Source organism: Perissodus microlepis, chromosome 3 (assembly GCF_051167445.1).
Source record: "Perissodus microlepis isolate ML-2025 ecotype Zambia chromosome 3, ASM5116744v1, whole genome shotgun sequence".
NCBI classification, from domain to species: domain Eukaryota; kingdom Metazoa; phylum Chordata; class Actinopteri; order Cichliformes; family Cichlidae; genus Perissodus; species Perissodus microlepis.
The window spans coordinates 21,028,510-21,048,484 of record NC_140463.1 but is presented as its reverse complement, the minus strand read 5'-3'; positions in this window follow the sequence as shown (position 1 = coordinate 21,048,484).

The following is a 19,975-nucleotide window of genomic DNA, read 5'->3' as shown; positions in this document are numbered from 1 at the left end:
ACCAATAAAGCAACTACTACAACTGGAGCAATTAAAACAAGTGGAGAAACTACTACAACTGGAGCAATTCAAACAAGTGGAGAAACTACTACAACTGGAGCAATTCAAACAAGTGTAGAAGCTCCTACAACTGGAGCAACTAATACCAATAAAGCAACTACTACAACTGGAGCAATTCAAACAAGTGGAGAAACTACTACAACTGGAGCAATTCAAACAAGTGGAGAAGCTCCTACAACTGGAGCAACTCATACCAATAAAGCAACTACTACAACTGGAGCAATTCAAACAAGTGGAGAAACTACTACAACTGGAGCAATTCAAACAAGTGGAGAAGCTCCTACAACTGGAGCAACTCATACCAATAAAGCAACTACTACAACTGGAGCAATTCAAACAAGTGGAGAAACTACTACAACTGGAGCAATTCAAACAAGTGGAGAAGCTCCTACAACTGGAGCAACTCATACCAATAAAGCAACTACTACAACTGGAGCAATTCAAACAAGTGGAGAAACTACTACAACTGGAGCAATTCAAACAAGTGGAGAAGCTCCTACAACTGGAGCAACTCATACCAATAAAGCAACTACTACAACTGGAGCAATTCAAACAAGTGGAGAAACTACTACAACTGGAGCAATTCAAACAAGTGGAGAAGCTCCTACAACTGGAGCAACTAATACCAATAAAGCAACTACTACAACTGGAGCAATTCAAACAAGTGGAGAAACTACTACAACTGGAGCAACTAATACCAATAAAGCAACTACTACAACTGGAGCAATTCTAACAAGTGGAGAAGCTCCTACAACTGGAGCAACTAATACCAATAAAGCAACTACTACAACTGGAGCAATTCAAACAAGTGGAGAAACTACTACAACTGGAGCAACTAATACCAATAAAGCAACTACTACAACTGGAGCAATTCTAACAAGTGGAGAAACTACTACAACTGGAGCAATTCCAACAAGTGTAGAAGCTCCTACAACTGGAGCAACTCATACCAATAAAGCAACTACTACAACTGGAGCAATTCAAACAAGTGGAGAAACTACTACAACTGGAGCAATTCAAACAAGTGGAGAAGCTCCTACAACTGGAGCAATTCAAACAAGTGGAGAAGCTCCTACAACTGGAGCAACTAATACCAATAAAGCAACTACTACAACTGGAGCAATTCAAACAAGTGGAGAAGCTCCTACAACTGGAGCAACTAATACCAATAAAGCAACTACTACAACTGGAGCAATTCAAACAAGTGGAGAAACTACTACAACTGGAGCAATTCAAACAAGTGGAGAAGCTCCTACAACTGGAGCAACTAATACCAATAAAGCAACTACTACAACTGGAGCAATTCAAACAAGTGGAGAAACTACTACAACTGGAGCAATTCAAACAAGTGGAGAAGCTCCTACAACTGGAGCAACTAATACCAATAAAGCAACTACTACAACTGGAGCAATTCAAACAAGTGTAGAAGCTCCTACAACTGGAGCAACTCATACCAATAAAGCAACTACTACAACTGGAGCAATTCAAACAAGTGGAGAAACTACTACAACTGGAGCAATTCAAACAAGTGTAGAAGCTCCTACAACTGGAGCAACTCACACCAATAAAGCAACTACTACAACTGGAGCAATTCAAACAAGTGGAGAAACTACTACAACTGGAGCAATTCAAACAAGTGGAGAAGCTCCTACAACTGGAGCAACTCATACCAATAAAGCAACTACTACAACTGGAGCAATTCAAACAAGTGGAGAAACTACTACAACTGGAGCAATTCAAACAAGTGGAGAAGCTCCTACAACTGGAGCAACTCACACCAATAAAGCAACTACTACAACTGGAGCAATTCAAACAAGTGGAGAAACTACTACAACTGGAGCAATTCAAACAAGTGGAGAAGCTCCTACAACTGGAGCAACTCATACCAATAAAGCAACTACTACAACTGGAGCAATTCAAACAAGTGGAGAAACTACTACAACTGGAGCAATTCAAACAAGTGGAGAAGCTCCTACAACTGGAGCAACTCATACCAATAAAGCAACTACTACAACTGGAGCAATTCAAACAAGTGGAGAAACTACTACAACTGGAGCAATTCAAACAAGTGGAGAAGCTCCTACAACTGGAGCAACTAATACCAATAAAGCAACTACTACAACTGGAGCAATTCAAACAAGTGGAGAAACTACTACAACTGGAGCAACTAATACCAATAAAGCAACTACTACAACTGGAGCAATTCTAACAAGTGGAGAAACTACTACAACTGGAGCAATTCCAACAAGTGTAGAAGCTCCTACAACTGGAGCAACTCATACCAATAAAGCAACTACTACAACTGGAGCAATTCAAACAAGTGGAGAAACTACTACAACTGGAGCAATTCAAACAAGTGGAGAAGCTCCTACAACTGGAGCAATTCAAACAAGTGGAGAAGCTCCTACAACTGGAGCAACTAATACCAATAAAGCAACTACTACAACTGGAGCAATTCAAACAAGTGGAGAAGCTCCTACAACTGGAGCAACTAATACCAATAAAGCAACTACTACAACTGGAGCAATTCAAACAAGTGGAGAAACTACTACAACTGGAGCAATTCAAACAAGTGGAGAAGCTCCTACAACTGGAGCAACTAATACCAATAAAGCAACTACTACAACTGGAGCAATTCAAACAAGTGGAGAAACTACTACAACTGGAGCAATTCAAACAAGTGGAGAAGCTCCTACAACTGGAGCAACTAATACCAATAAAGCAACTACTACAACTGGAGCAATTCAAACAAGTGTAGAAGCTCCTACAACTGGAGCAACTCATACCAATAAAGCAACTACTACAACTGGAGCAATTCAAACAAGTGGAGAAACTACTACAACTGGAGCAATTCAAACAAGTGTAGAAGCTCCTACAACTGGAGCAACTCACACCAATAAAGCAACTACTACAACTGGAGCAATTCAAACAAGTGGAGAAACTACTACAACTGGAGCAATTCAAACAAGTGGAGAAGCTCCTACAACTGGAGCAACTAATACCAATAAAGCAACTACTACAACTGGAGCAATTCAAACAAGTGTAGAAGCTCCTACAACTGGAGCAACTCATACCAATAAAGCAACTACTACAACTGGAGCAATTCAAACAAGTGGAGAAACTACTACAACTGGAGCAATTCAAACAAGTGTAGAAGCTCCTACAACTGGAGCAACTCACACCAATAAAGCAACTACTACAACTGGAGCAATTCAAACAAGTGGAGAAACTACTACAACTGGAGCAATTCAAACAAGTGGAGAAGCTCCTACAACTGGAGCAACTCATACCAATAAAGCAACTACTACAACTGGAGCAATTCAAACAAGTGGAGAAACTACTACAACTGGAGCAATTCAAACAAGTGGAGAAGCTCCTACAACTGGAGCAACTCACACCAATAAAGCAACTACTACAACTGGAGCAATTCAAACAAGTGGAGAAACTACTACAACTGGAGCAATTCAAACAAGTGGAGAAGCTCCTACAACTGGAGCAACTAATACCAATAAAGCAACTACTACAACTGGAGCAATTCAAACAAGTGTAGAAGCTCCTACAACTGGAGCAACTCATACCAATAAAGCAACTACTACAACTGGAGCAATTCAAACAAGTGGAGAAACTACTACAACTGGAGCAATTCAAACAAGTGTAGAAGCTCCTACAACTGGAGCAACTCACACCAATAAAGCAACTACTACAACTGGAGCAATTAAAACAAGTGGAGAAACTACTACAACTGGAGCAATTCAAACAAGTGGAGAAACTACTACAACTGGAGCAATTCAAACAAGTGTAGAAGCTCCTACAACTGGAGCAACTAATACCAATAAAGCAACTACTACAACTGGAGCAATTCAAACAAGTGGAGAAACTACTACAACTGGAGCAATTCAAACAAGTGGAGAAGCTCCTACAACTGGAGCAACTCATACCAATAAAGCAACTACTACAACTGGAGCAATTCAAACAAGTGGAGAAACTACTACAACTGGAGCAATTCAAACAAGTGGAGAAGCTCCTACAACTGGAGCAACTCATACCAATAAAGCAACTACTACAACTGGAGCAATTCAAACAAGTGGAGAAACTACTACAACTGGAGCAATTCAAACAAGTGGAGAAGCTCCTACAACTGGAGCAACTCATACCAATAAAGCAACTACTACAACTGGAGCAATTCAAACAAGTGGAGAAACTACTACAACTGGAGCAATTCAAACAAGTGGAGAAGCTCCTACAACTGGAGCAACTCATACCAATAAAGCAACTACTACAACTGGAGCAATTCAAACAAGTGGAGAAACTACTACAACTGGAGCAATTCAAACAAGTGGAGAAGCTCCTACAACTGGAGCAACTAATACCAATAAAGCAACTACTACAACTGGAGCAATTCAAACAAGTGGAGAAACTACTACAACTGGAGCAACTAATACCAATAAAGCAACTACTACAACTGGAGCAATTCTAACAAGTGGAGAAACTACTACAACTGGAGCAATTCCAACAAGTGTAGAAGCTCCTACAACTGGAGCAACTCATACCAATAAAGCAACTACTACAACTGGAGCAATTCAAACAAGTGGAGAAACTACTACAACTGGAGCAATTCAAACAAGTGGAGAAGCTCCTACAACTGGAGCAATTCAAACAAGTGGAGAAGCTCCTACAACTGGAGCAACTAATACCAATAAAGCAACTACTACAACTGGAGCAATTCAAACAAGTGGAGAAGCTCCTACAACTGGAGCAACTCATACCAATAAAGCAACTACTACAACTGGAGCAATTCAAACAAGTGGAGAAACTACTACAACTGGAGCAATTCAAACAAGTGGAGAAGCTCCTACAACTGGAGCAACTAATACCAATAAAGCAACTACTACAACTGGAGCAATTCAAACAAGTGGAGAAACTACTACAACTGGAGCAATTCAAACAAGTGGAGAAGCTCCTACAACTGGAGCAACTAATACCAATAAAGCAACTACTACAACTGGAGCAATTCAAACAAGTGTAGAAGCTCCTACAACTGGAGCAACTCATACCAATAAAGCAACTACTACAACTGGAGCAATTCAAACAAGTGGAGAAACTACTACAACTGGAGCAATTCAAACAAGTGTAGAAGCTCCTACAACTGGAGCAACTCACACCAATAAAGCAACTACTACAACTGGAGCAATTCAAACAAGTGGAGAAACTACTACAACTGGAGCAATTCAAACAAGTGGAGAAGCTCCTACAACTGGAGCAACTAATACCAATAAAGCAACTACTACAACTGGAGCAATTCAAACAAGTGGAGAAACTACTACAACTGGAGCAATTCAAACAAGTGGAGAAGCTCCTACAACTGGAGCAACTCATACCAATAAAGCAACTACTACAACTGGAGCAATTCAAACAAGTGGAGAAACTACTACAACTGGAGCAATTCAAACAAGTGGAGAAGCTCCTACAACTGGAGCAACTCATACCAATAAAGCAACTACTACAACTGGAGCAATTCAAACAAGTGGAGAAACTACTACAACTGGAGCAACTAATACCAATAAAGCAACTACTACAACTGGAGCAATTCTAACAAGTGGAGAAACTACTACAACTGGAGCAATTCCAACAAGTGTAGAAGCTCCTACAACTGGAGCAACTCATACCAATAAAGCAACTACTACAACTGGAGCAATTCAAACAAGTGGAGAAACTACTACAACTGGAGCAATTCAAACAAGTGGAGAAGCTCCTACAACTGGAGCAATTCAAACAAGTGGAGAAGCTCCTACAACTGGAGCAACTAATACCAATAAAGCAACTACTACAACTGGAGCAATTCAAACAAGTGGAGAAGCTCCTACAACTGGAGCAACTAATACCAATAAAGCAACTACTACAACTGGAGCAATTCAAACAAGTGGAGAAACTACTACAACTGGAGCAATTCAAACAAGTGGAGAAGCTCCTACAACTGGAGCAACTAATACCAATAAAGCAACTACTACAACTGGAGCAATTCAAACAAGTGGAGAAACTACTACAACTGGAGCAATTCAAACAAGTGGAGAAGCTCCTACAACTGGAGCAACTAATACCAATAAAGCAACTACTACAACTGGAGCAATTCAAACAAGTGTAGAAGCTCCTACAACTGGAGCAACTCATACCAATAAAGCAACTACTACAACTGGAGCAATTCAAACAAGTGGAGAAACTACTACAACTGGAGCAATTCAAACAAGTGTAGAAGCTCCTACAACTGGAGCAACTCACACCAATAAAGCAACTACTACAACTGGAGCAATTCAAACAAGTGGAGAAACTACTACAACTGGAGCAATTCAAACAAGTGGAGAAGCTCCTACAACTGGAGCAACTAATACCAATAAAGCAACTACTACAACTGGAGCAATTCAAACAAGTGTAGAAGCTCCTACAACTGGAGCAACTCATACCAATAAAGCAACTACTACAACTGGAGCAATTCAAACAAGTGGAGAAACTACTACAACTGGAGCAATTCAAACAAGTGTAGAAGCTCCTACAACTGGAGCAACTCACACCAATAAAGCAACTACTACAACTGGAGCAATTCAAACAAGTGGAGAAACTACTACAACTGGAGCAATTCAAACAAGTGGAGAAGCTCCTACAACTGGAGCAACTCATACCAATAAAGCAACTACTACAACTGGAGCAATTCAAACAAGTGGAGAAACTACTACAACTGGAGCAATTCAAACAAGTGGAGAAGCTCCTACAACTGGAGCAACTCACACCAATAAAGCAACTACTACAACTGGAGCAATTCAAACAAGTGGAGAAACTACTACAACTGGAGCAATTCAAACAAGTGGAGAAGCTCCTACAACTGGAGCAACTAATACCAATAAAGCAACTACTACAACTGGAGCAATTCAAACAAGTGTAGAAGCTCCTACAACTGGAGCAACTCATACCAATAAAGCAACTACTACAACTGGAGCAATTCAAACAAGTGGAGAAACTACTACAACTGGAGCAATTCAAACAAGTGTAGAAGCTCCTACAACTGGAGCAACTCACACCAATAAAGCAACTACTACAACTGGAGCAATTAAAACAAGTGGAGAAACTACTACAACTGGAGCAATTCAAACAAGTGGAGAAACTACTACAACTGGAGCAATTCAAACAAGTGTAGAAGCTCCTACAACTGGAGCAACTAATACCAATAAAGCAACTACTACAACTGGAGCAATTCAAACAAGTGGAGAAACTACTACAACTGGAGCAATTCAAACAAGTGGAGAAGCTCCTACAACTGGAGCAACTCATACCAATAAAGCAACTACTACAACTGGAGCAATTCAAACAAGTGGAGAAACTACTACAACTGGAGCAATTCAAACAAGTGGAGAAGCTCCTACAACTGGAGCAACTCATACCAATAAAGCAACTACTACAACTGGAGCAATTCAAACAAGTGGAGAAACTACTACAACTGGAGCAATTCAAACAAGTGGAGAAGCTCCTACAACTGGAGCAACTCATACCAATAAAGCAACTACTACAACTGGAGCAATTCAAACAAGTGGAGAAACTACTACAACTGGAGCAATTCAAACAAGTGGAGAAGCTCCTACAACTGGAGCAACTCATACCAATAAAGCAACTACTACAACTGGAGCAATTCAAACAAGTGGAGAAACTACTACAACTGGAGCAATTCAAACAAGTGGAGAAGCTCCTACAACTGGAGCAACTAATACCAATAAAGCAACTACTACAACTGGAGCAATTCAAACAAGTGGAGAAACTACTACAACTGGAGCAACTAATACCAATAAAGCAACTACTACAACTGGAGCAATTCTAACAAGTGGAGAAACTACTACAACTGGAGCAATTCCAACAAGTGTAGAAGCTCCTACAACTGGAGCAACTCATACCAATAAAGCAACTACTACAACTGGAGCAATTCAAACAAGTGGAGAAACTACTACAACTGGAGCAATTCAAACAAGTGGAGAAGCTCCTACAACTGGAGCAATTCAAACAAGTGGAGAAGCTCCTACAACTGGAGCAACTAATACCAATAAAGCAACTACTACAACTGGAGCAATTCAAACAAGTGGAGAAGCTCCTACAACTGGAGCAACTCATACCAATAAAGCAACTACTACAACTGGAGCAATTCAAACAAGTGGAGAAACTACTACAACTGGAGCAATTCAAACAAGTGGAGAAGCTCCTACAACTGGAGCAACTAATACCAATAAAGCAACTACTACAACTGGAGCAATTCAAACAAGTGGAGAAACTACTACAACTGGAGCAATTCAAACAAGTGGAGAAGCTCCTACAACTGGAGCAACTAATACCAATAAAGCAACTACTACAACTGGAGCAATTCAAACAAGTGTAGAAGCTCCTACAACTGGAGCAACTCATACCAATAAAGCAACTACTACAACTGGAGCAATTCAAACAAGTGGAGAAACTACTACAACTGGAGCAATTCAAACAAGTGTAGAAGCTCCTACAACTGGAGCAACTCACACCAATAAAGCAACTACTACAACTGGAGCAATTCAAACAAGTGGAGAAACTACTACAACTGGAGCAATTCAAACAAGTGGAGAAGCTCCTACAACTGGAGCAACTAATACCAATAAAGCAACTACTACAACTGGAGCAATTCAAACAAGTGGAGAAACTACTACAACTGGAGCAATTCAAACAAGTGGAGAAGCTCCTACAACTGGAGCAACTCATACCAATAAAGCAACTACTACAACTGGAGCAATTCAAACAAGTGGAGAAACTACTACAACTGGAGCAATTCAAACAAGTGGAGAAGCTCCTACAACTGGAGCAACTCATACCAATAAAGCAACTACTACAACTGGAGCAATTCAAACAAGTGGAGAAACTACTACAACTGGAGCAATTCAAACAAGTGGAGAAGCTCCTACAACTGGAGCAACTAATACCAATAAAGCAACTACTACAACTGGAGCAATTCAAACAAGTGGAGAAACTACTACAACTGGAGCAACTAATACCAATAAAGCAACTACTACAACTGGAGCAATTCTAACAAGTGGAGAAACTACTACAACTGGAGCAATTCCAACAAGTGTAGAAGCTCCTACAACTGGAGCAACTCATACCAATAAAGCAACTACTACAACTGGAGCAATTCAAACAAGTGGAGAAACTACTACAACTGGAGCAATTCAAACAAGTGGAGAAGCTCCTACAACTGGAGCAATTCAAACAAGTGGAGAAGCTCCTACAACTGGAGCAACTAATACCAATAAAGCAACTACTACAACTGGAGCAATTCAAACAAGTGGAGAAGCTCCTACAACTGGAGCAACTAATACCAATAAAGCAACTACTACAACTGGAGCAATTCAAACAAGTGGAGAAACTACTACAACTGGAGCAATTCAAACAAGTGGAGAAGCTCCTACAACTGGAGCAACTAATACCAATAAAGCAACTACTACAACTGGAGCAATTCAAACAAGTGGAGAAACTACTACAACTGGAGCAATTCAAACAAGTGGAGAAGCTCCTACAACTGGAGCAACTAATACCAATAAAGCAACTACTACAACCGGAGCAATTCAAACAAGTGGAGAAACTACTACAACTGGAGCAATTCAAACAAGTGGAGAAGCTCCTACAACTGGAGCAACTAATACCAATAAAGCAACTACTACAACTGGAGCAATTCAAACAAGTGGAGAAGCTCCTACAACTGGAGCAACTCATACCAATAAAGCAACTACTACAACTGGAGCAATTCAAACAAGTGGAGAAGCTCCTACAACTGGAGCAACTAATACCAATAAAGCAACTACTACAACTGGAGCAATTCAAACAAGTGGAGAAACTACTACAACTGGAGCAACTAATACCAATAAAGCAACTACTACAACTGGAGCAATTCCAACAAGTGTAGAAACTACTACAACTGGAGCAATTCAAACAAGTGTAGAAGCTCCTACAACTGGAGCAACTAATACCAATAAAGCAACTACTACAAATGGAGCAATTCCAACAAGTGTAGAAGCTCCTACAACTGGAGCAACTCATACCAATAAAGCAACTACTACAACTGGAGCAATTCAAACAAGTGGAGAAACTACTACAACTGGAGCAACTCACACCAATAAAGCAACTACTACAACTGGAGCAACTCTTCCCAGTAAAGCAACTACTGCAAATGCAGCAACTCACGCCAGTAAAGCAACTACAACTTTTTCATTTACCCCTCCAGCTAGTACACCAGTTTTGAAGTGTCACGCAAGCCATTGTTGATAAACATGTTTAATCAAGATTAGCACTTTTAACTTTCAATGTTTTTTTGTTTTCTATTTCTTTCAGTTATTCTGATCATGGGACCTTTACTTTCAACTCTTATCCTTAATAAGTAAGTATCTATGCGTCTATGTGTATATACAGTAACAGTCAACTCTTCTTGCTATCAATATAATTGTGAGTCTTTGTTTCTGTCTCAGGTGAATGTGGACACATTGCTACCTGAGGTTGGTCTATTCTTATAAAGCCACAGAACCTCTCACAGTATCACATAATTTCTTTTTACAACTCAGGGAAAGTTTGCATTAGTAGTCATGATTAATGACAGTAACACCTGAAGCTCACTGTTCCTTTTTATCCATGTGCTGACAGGACCAGAAGATACCGCAGCAGACCTCAAAAGCAGCCAGTGCAGATGAGTGTGACACCACCTAATTTTAAAACACGAACATCTACCTGCAGGAAACTCTTGAATTCTATCTGTTTATTAAGTTTATTTACTCATTCATTTTTGTTCTTCTTTAATATTGAATGAAATTGAATGAAGTCTATTATTGTTGATCATTTATTTCACATTTTAATTTTTTATGTAATGGTTGTTAAATGACTGTCCTCTTTCTTTCATGTTATACCTTCTCTAATCAGTTGTTGCTATTAGAAATACAGTGACTAAAATAAGTAATGAATAACAACACTACAGATGACAACAGAGCTGCTATTGACATGAAATTCTCACCAGATATTGGTAACATTCCATCCAATCCACACATGCAAAGAAATGAAACCACAGTTGTCCATGAGAAATAACACAGGGGAAAAATGTTGAACACGTGAAAAATGGTCCGTGCAAAAGGGTATGGAAAGTCATAAAAACAGCTAAAATATATCATCATCTTTTATTTATATAGCACTTTAAAAATACACCTGGCAGACCAAAGTGCTGTTCAATACAAACATAAATATAGTAATAAAATAGCAAAAACCAGACATAGCAATAAAATTAATAAAAATGTTAGTTACCCACAGAGTTAAAAGCCAGGGAATAGAAATAGGTTTTTAATGTGGACTTAAAAACTAGCACTGATGTAGCTTGTCTAATATGGAGAGCAAGGTTATTCCAAAGCATCGGAGCCGCAACAGAGAACGCTCGGTCTCCTTTAAGTTTCAGCCATGACTTAGGGACTAAAAGCCACAGCTGCTCAGCTGACTGAAGTGAACGAATGGGGACATGGGGCTTCAACAAATCAGACAAATAAACAGGTGCCAGACCATTTAGAGATTTAAAAAACAATAAAAGGACTTTAAAATGGATCCAAAATTCAATTGGAAGCCAATGTAGAGAGGCAAAAACAGGAGTGATGTGGTCGAATATCCTTCTGCCAGTTAAAAATAGGGATGGGTACCGGTATCCGGTGCCATTATGGCACCGGTTCTGACATAAACGGTAGTAACCAGACCGAAAAGCAGTGCATATTTTGGTGCTTTATTTCGGTGCTTTTTTTTTCCTGAGATGTCATACACTTTGGATTCCAGCCAATCATTTTACCATTGCAAGCGTAGTAGGCGGGCCCAGGTACGTTCTTTTAGAGCAGAGCTACTGATTAAAAATGCCCAAGGCAAAGCGGTCAAAGTCTGGCTGTACTTCACAGCAAAAGATGCAAACTCAGCAGCCTGCAACAAGTGCTTTAAGCTGATACTGTGCAAAGGAGGTAACACCTCGAATCTGATGAAACACCTGGCGACGCATAGCGTTTTTTAAAAGCCGAGAAATGCACCGTATTTGATAGCTTGCTGCAAGACCTCACACCGAGCACATCTACTGCGGGTGTGGTGCCTGTTATCTGACCCGGAGTTAGCAACATCCCCCAAGAACCTGAAGAGTAGAGTCCTGGCCCCTAGCCCTGCCAGTGTAGCAGGAATGATGACGGATGATGATGGCAGCAGCAGCCGTTCTTCTCTGCGTGAGTAGCTTAATGTTGTTCGTGTGTAATTTACGTTGAGTAGGCTAACCACGTTATTAAATTAATGCATGTAAGGTGAACTAGCAAACACCGTCGTAGTTACATGCGGCTGTCTTCTTGTTTGATGGCAGATACTCCCTTCACCCTGGCCAAAAAAGCTAAAATGACCAAAGAAAAAGTGGGAAACAGCTAAACATGAGAGGTTTTTGGACAAAGTTGGTGGGCTTTTTTCCCCATTGTTTAAACACTGCTTCCAGCCAAGAGTAATGCCATAAATCCCCTATAGCTGCAGAAAATGCTAACATTGTTATCTTTTTACAAAAAAAAAACAGCTAAACATGAGAGGTTTTTGGACAAAGTTTGTGTTTTTCATTCTTTAAGCACCGGTTCGAGCACCGTTTAAGCACCGGCACCATTTCAAAAGTACCGGTTTGGTACTGGTATCGGATAAAACCTGAACGATACCCATCCCTAGTGAAAAATCGTTTTGCACTAGTTGTAAACGTGGCAAAGTGCCCAGTTTAGTTAATCTTTGGTTCTACTCCTGCCACCTCCTTTGCTGTTGTACCTTCACTGACACAATAAAGCTCACTCTCATCAGCCAGTGCTTGCATCTTGGGTCCTACTTCCAACCTCCACTCGTCTGCCACTGTGGAAGTGACATAAAGGCATGAATAACACTTTAAAAGTCACACTTGTAAAGAAAGGGCTTAACCTTCGATAAATGTCTGAGGTGATAGAATGCTGATTTTACCATATATATCAGTAATTAGAAAGCAGTCCTGCCACTTAGAGCAAATTGATATCAGCTGTTTCAGTTCAAACTATAAAAGATGTCTCATTAAAATAAACATCCCATGATTTAAAACAGTGAGCTATCTGAAGACCTATGCAACCTTATTTTTGCAATCACAAACTTGCAACAACCAGGTGCTCCCTGCAAGATTTTAGAGAAAAGAGTGAAAATTGATTTTTATTGATTAAATGATTGATAATTTTTATTGATTGTGATTGAATAAATAATTATAAATACTTTGACCAACTGAGTTGTGTCCTGTCTGTCCAGTAAAAGAATAAAAGAATGAGATTTAATACTGTAAATGGAGGTTTTGAATATACAAGAAAATAACTCATAATAACTCGTAGTCATTTTACATGAAAACTGATATCATATCAACTGGTTGTCCTGAAATTAATTCTTATCTTTCATAGATATTACTAGGATCCATCCATTGATCATTAGTGTCCCATATACACCAGCATGGTGTTGTTGTCTTGTAGAATGAATTAGAACCGCATTTCCACCAAATTCAAAGCAAAATTGCTAAATAAGTATATCTTTACACTTGTTCAGTAGAAATGTCACTGTTTGTGGGTAATTTTTCCAACAATCTCATTTGTTAGCATGAGGTGAACAGAGTTTAACAAAAAACTTGATTGAGGTGATGCAGACCATGGGGAGAAAAAGAAACAAAGTTCAAGAGAGAAATAATTAATCTCACTATTGGGCTTGGAAACAGTGTAAAGAAAACAGGAACAGAATGACACTAGGGAACCAGGTACTCTAACAGGACACTCTAACAACCACAGAAAAGAAGACACCTATAAATAAACAGAGGGGCAGAGATACTCTGACAGTCTATGGCCTATTTTGACAAGAATGTGGCAAATGGTTGATAGAAACTGGACAATTTGATGATTTGTGTTGTCTTGCTATTCTGTGTAGTGTGACATTCTTTTTTGCTTTCTATATGATTCTGTTCAATAAACTCTGTTTAAATAACTCTGTTTTTCCAGAGAATTTCTCTGAGTTGTTTAATTTTATTTTGATCTAAAAACCTGAATCTACAAGTTATTGGCTGGATAAAGTTCATCACTCAAAGTTCAAAATTGTGACCTGACAAAAGCTACTACAATGTTTGTTCTCATTGTGTTTGCTCTTGTTGTGATTACACAACTTATTTTGTGTAATCCTGATTTCGATTTGAAAGCTGATACTTGGAGTTGGTGCATTGTTTTTTCTTCTAGGTCAAGTCTCAAGCTTTTACACTCAAAACAGGTTTAACAAGACAGGTACAATGGCTGTATGACTTTATTTGCAACAAAAAGTACATGAGTAACTTAAAACCAGACACAAACTCCCTTAAGTGGAAAAAATGTAATTAAGAAGGGAATGAGATGCCAAATGGAAAATAAAAACAATCTGGGTTCATAGTTGCTGAAACATTACAAATATGTCATTACAAAAACATGTTCCTTTGTTTGTAGGTGAAGAGGCATTGAAGTTCTCTAGCATATCGAGACTATCTCTCCACACCGTTACATATTCCATATGTACGGGGTATGACCCCCCTTGGTCGTGGCACATGGATACTTCTTTAAGACACTCCGGCTTGCCCGGCCACACCCCAGAGTTCACGTATAATACAGCTGTGCAGACGTGACACCGGTGATTGTTTGATCTCAACTTGTGCGTGTGAGTGACTTTTCTTCGAGAGTGCTGTGTGTGTGTGCACGTCCGTCTGGAGCCTGTTTCGGCAGCCTCCCTGGACGCTAGCCTCTCCCCAGTCATTTCCCTTAGCTTGGGTCCCCTTAGTTTTCTCTCGGCCCCAGTCTCCCCTAGTTGGTCTCCCGTTGCCCGGCTCCTTTGCCGATTGAGCTGGCATCTGTGTGTGTGGTGATCGGCCTGTGTTCTCTCAGCGTCTTGCCCTTGTCCCTTCAGCTCTAAATTGCAGCATGCTGGGTATGTGAACTAGCCCTTCCTGAGGTCCCAGTAGAGTCTAGTAGAGCGGACCTCAAGGTTGATGATGTCACGCAACCTCAGCGGCTCCTATCAGCGGCATGCCCTCACAGGGGCGTGAGGGTTACTGATGCCCTGCTGGCATCCAGTTGTCACTCCCTCTATAAGGATGAAGCTTGACACATCAGCTGCAAGCAGGCTGGGGATACGAAGAGTCCTCCCCCATTTTGTGCCTCTCGGGCTAACATGGGGATGATGGCTGCAGTGTTCCCTCATATGGCCCCACCTCTGTGAGGCCTGGGCCGGTGAAGGTTGATTATCATGAGGTGGAGGTTGAAGAAGCTTCCATCCCCTCTGGCTGCCACTGGAGTGGTGCCTGGACAGGTGGACCCATGTCTGGGTCGCCTGATTTCTGGGTGATAGCCAGTTGCTGAGCTCAGGTGGCTTGGTAGGCTTTGCTCCCCTGGCGTATTGCCTGCGTTAGCCGGCTTACACACCAGTCATACCTCGCTGCGACGAGTGAGAATTCTCTAGCCTAGTTTAGCCAGTTTTCTGTCTGGCGTGTTACCCACAGTGTGCAGCTCACACGACCAGCGGAGTTCCTGTCATAGCTCAACAATTCACGGTTATTGCAGATAGACAAGGAGTCACTATGGCGCTCTCTGTGTGGCTCCTCCTGCTGATGGTCTGCAGAACACAGGCTTCTGTTGTCTTCAACGTCCAACAGGCTTATTCTTATGGCACAGGCACCTACTATACAAAATTCACTGAAGCTCTGCCATCAAGGGTGATCATTGGTTAATGGTAATGTGACTGATGCAAATCCTTTTAGCAAAACTGTCATTAATAGTTAAATATTTTAGTTCATGACACGATCCAAGATACAAGCTGGAGAAGACCACCCCTTCTGTTTTGTTATTCAAGTAATTTCCAAGTTAGTACCTACATTATACCATTTGTAAATGGTCAAACCAACCCATCCATATAGATACAGTGGCTTGGAAAAGTATTCGGCCTCCTTGTACTTTTCCACATTTTTTCACATTACAGCCACAAACATGAATCAATTTCAGTGGAATTCCACGTGAAAGACCAATACAAAGTGGTGTACACGTGAGAAGTGGAACGAAAATCATACATGATTCCAAACATTTTTTACAAATAAATAACTGAAAAGTGGGGTGTGTGTAATTATTCAGCCCCCTGAGTCAATACTTTGTAGAACCACCTTTTGCTGCAATTACAACTGCCAGTCTTTTAGGGTATGTCTCTACCAGCTTTGCACATCTAGAGACTGAAATTCTTGCCTCCTTTGCAAAACAGCTCCAGCTCAGTCAGATTAGATGGGCAGCATTTGTGAACAGCAGTTTTCAGATCTTGCCACAGATTCTCGATTGGATTTAGATCTGGATTTTGACTGGGCCATTCTAACACATGGATATGTTTTGTTTTAAACCATTTCATTGTTGCCCTGGCTTTATGTTTAGGGTCATTGTCCTGCTGGAAGGTGAACCTCCGCCCCAGTCTCAAGTCTTTTGCAGACTCGAAGAGGTTTTCTTCCAAGACTGCCCTGTATTTGGCTCCATCCATCTTCCCATCAACTCTGACCAGCTTCCCTGTCCCTGCTGAAGAGAAGCACCCCCAGAGCATGATGCTGCCACCACCATATTTGACAGTGGGGATGGTGTGTTCAGAGTGATGTGCAGTGTTAGTTTTCCACCACACAGTCTTTTGCATTTTGGCCAAAAAGTTCCATTTTGGTCTCATCTGACCAGAGCACCTTCTTCCACATGTTTGCTGTGTCCCCCCACATGGCTTGTGGCAAACTGCAAACAGGACTTCTTATGGTTTGCTGTTAACAATGGCTTTCTTCTTGCCACTCTTCCATAAAGGCCAACTTTGTGCAGTGCACGACTAATAGTTGTCCTATGGACAGATTCCCCCACCTGAGCTGTAGATCTCTGCAGCTCGTCCAGAGTCACCATGGGCCTCTTGGCTGCATTTCTGATCAGCGCTCTCCTTGTTTGGCCAGTGAGTTTAGGTGGACGGCCTTGTCTTGGTAGGTTTACAGTTGTGCCATACTCCTTCCATTTCTGAATGATTGCTTGAACAGTGCTCCGTGGGATGTTCAAGGCTTGGGAAATCTTTTTGTAGCCTAAGCCTGCTTTAAATTTCTCAATAACTTTATCCCCGACCTGTCTGGTGTGTTCTTTGGACTTCATGGTGTTGTTGCTCCCAATATTCTCTTAGACAACCTCTGAGGTGTCACAGAGCAGCTGTATTTGTACTGACATTAGATCACACACAGGCAATGTTCCCTCTAAACTGAGCGCGTGAGCAATCGCTCACTGCTGACATGGTCTCCCCACACAGAAAATCTGCTCTGCGCACACAAAAAAATCCAGCCTCAACTGGAATTAAAGTAAATACATGCATTTATTTTATTTCGCTGATTTTCTGTGCGCAGAGACTGTGTGCAGTGTGCAATTGCTCATGCGCTCAGGTTAGAGGGAACAGTACACACAGGTGCACTCTGTTTAGTCATTAGCATTCATCAGGCAATGTCTATGGGCAACTGACTGCACTCAGACCAAAGGGGGCTGAATAATTACGCACACCCCACTTTGCAGTTATTTATTTGTAAAAAATGTTTGGAATCATGTATGATTTTCGTTCCACTTCTCACGTGTACACCACTTTGTATTGGTCTTTCACGTGGAATTCCACTAAAATTGATTCATGTTTGTGGCTGTAATGTGACAAAATGTGGAAAAGTTCAAGGGGGCCAAATACTTTTGCAAGCCACTGTATTTATATGGATGGGTTGGTTTGACCATGTTTGGACCATGAGTAGTTTTCTATAGTATATGTCTCTTTTCACTTAAAAAACAAATGTCTACAGTTTTCTTATATTCATTTATGGGTGTTACGCCCCTAGTCTAGGCGTGTAGAGACGCACATAAAGGTTGGAGGAGAGAGAGACAAGTACCCGCCCTGATTCCCAAGCCAAACATCCAAAGCCAGTTGAGTAAAAAAAAGGTGATTTCATTGAAGGACAGGAAGCATAGCTCCAAGGTGAACCCAGGCCAAAATAATAAACAAAAACCACCTAAGTCCCACCAGAGAAAACTAACTAAACCCTAAGGAAGAAACAGAACAAACAAATGACAATACTAACCCTCACTCCCTAACCCGGAAAACAGGAGAAAACTGTTCAAAAGAAAAAGGTGGCTCCCTCCCTCCGCTTCAGCCTAAGGGTGCCTAAGCACTAAGTTAATACACCAGGAGCGGCTCTCACAGAGCACGCTCACACAAATACACAGCAAAAGTATAGGCTGGAAACCAGGGCCGGGACCGCGTCGGCTGTCAAACTACTCGCTCGCTCCTCTCTCTCTCCGGCGGGAGCTGTCAGAGCGGCTTTTTGAATGCAGTCACGTGTTCTACGGTCCAATCAGCTGCTCACTACTCTTCATTAGGGGAGGGACCTGCAAAGAGTCTTAAGCACAGTAAAGAGACACAGAACAAAACAGCCCACACAGTGTTCTTATGGCCACAGCCGTAACAATGGGTCGTACTTGTCAGGAGTGTCATGTGTGGAGACGAGGAAGAGATGATCCAAACGCTGACTCACGATGCAGGATAATGATGTTTTATTGTAGGCTGGATGAACAGAACATGAACTGAAATGACTGACTAGATGACTGAATTAACTGGCTGACTGGACTGGACCGGCTGGCTGGCTGATTGACTGGATTGACTGGACATGCGGGAAAGACGACATCAACATCAATGACGTGACGATGAACAGAAGGAAACTGAGGACTTAAATACTCTGACAGATGAGGATGATAATGAGAGACCGGTGAGCACACAGCTGAACATGATCTGGCTAAGGACGCAAGAGACGAGCTGACACAGGAAAAACAGGAAGCGAGAACAACATTGATGTGGCAACATAAACTAAACGTGACAGAGCTAAAAGCAAAGGGTCAGCGACCCAGGAACCCTGACAATACTTTTGCAAACCACTGTACTATCACAGCTCGGGAGTGTATGACTGCTTCTGGTACATGCTCAAACTTCTTTGATACCTATTTAACACATAGCCAGTCTCATTGGCTGCCCACACACCCAATACTTTTATTACTGTCAGAGGTTGGACGGTCTTAAATGGAAATCTGTATTTGACAATTCAGTCTCCATGTGTGAACCTCACTGCAGGCTGAGGGAAAACTGCTGTCTTTGCATGGGCCCATTTTCAATTCGAGAAAGTAGATACTGCATGATAATGACTTCAACCAGTGTAAGCTAGATAAGATACAAGTGCTAACAATAATAATATCTTCTTTAAAGAGTCTGCAGCGTACTATTAAACATTTCCAGTTAAGATATTGTTAACTGCTGCATATCTGGAAAGGCTGAAGGTCACTTTCTACTTGTATTTCAATCATGAACTCAAATGTGAAAAACAAAACAAAACATTAGATTTCCATGAACTATTATAAACTTTGAATGATATTGTCTGTATTCAATGTTCTTTCTTTGCTTATCTTCAAAAATGTAAAGAATAAGCTGATTTATTTCCACAGTGGAACCAAGTATCACTTTGAGCTTTGATGCGTAGTTGTGAGTGTTGATGTCAGTGAGTACAACTTTTCTTTGTTTTAATGTCAACAGTTATTTACTGGATTAATATTGTTCACTAATAAGCTTTTATTTTGACTTTGTCTAGAGGGTTATCAACTACACCAACACCTACAACAGCCAACACACCAGTTTGTGAGTAACTAATGACAGAGTTAGCCTACCTTGATAGACTTTGGGCAACTTGGAGAATCCCAAAAAAATGGGAGCCCAGGCCTTTGAGTTCCAGTTTTCCACTTAGGCTGTGCTCACT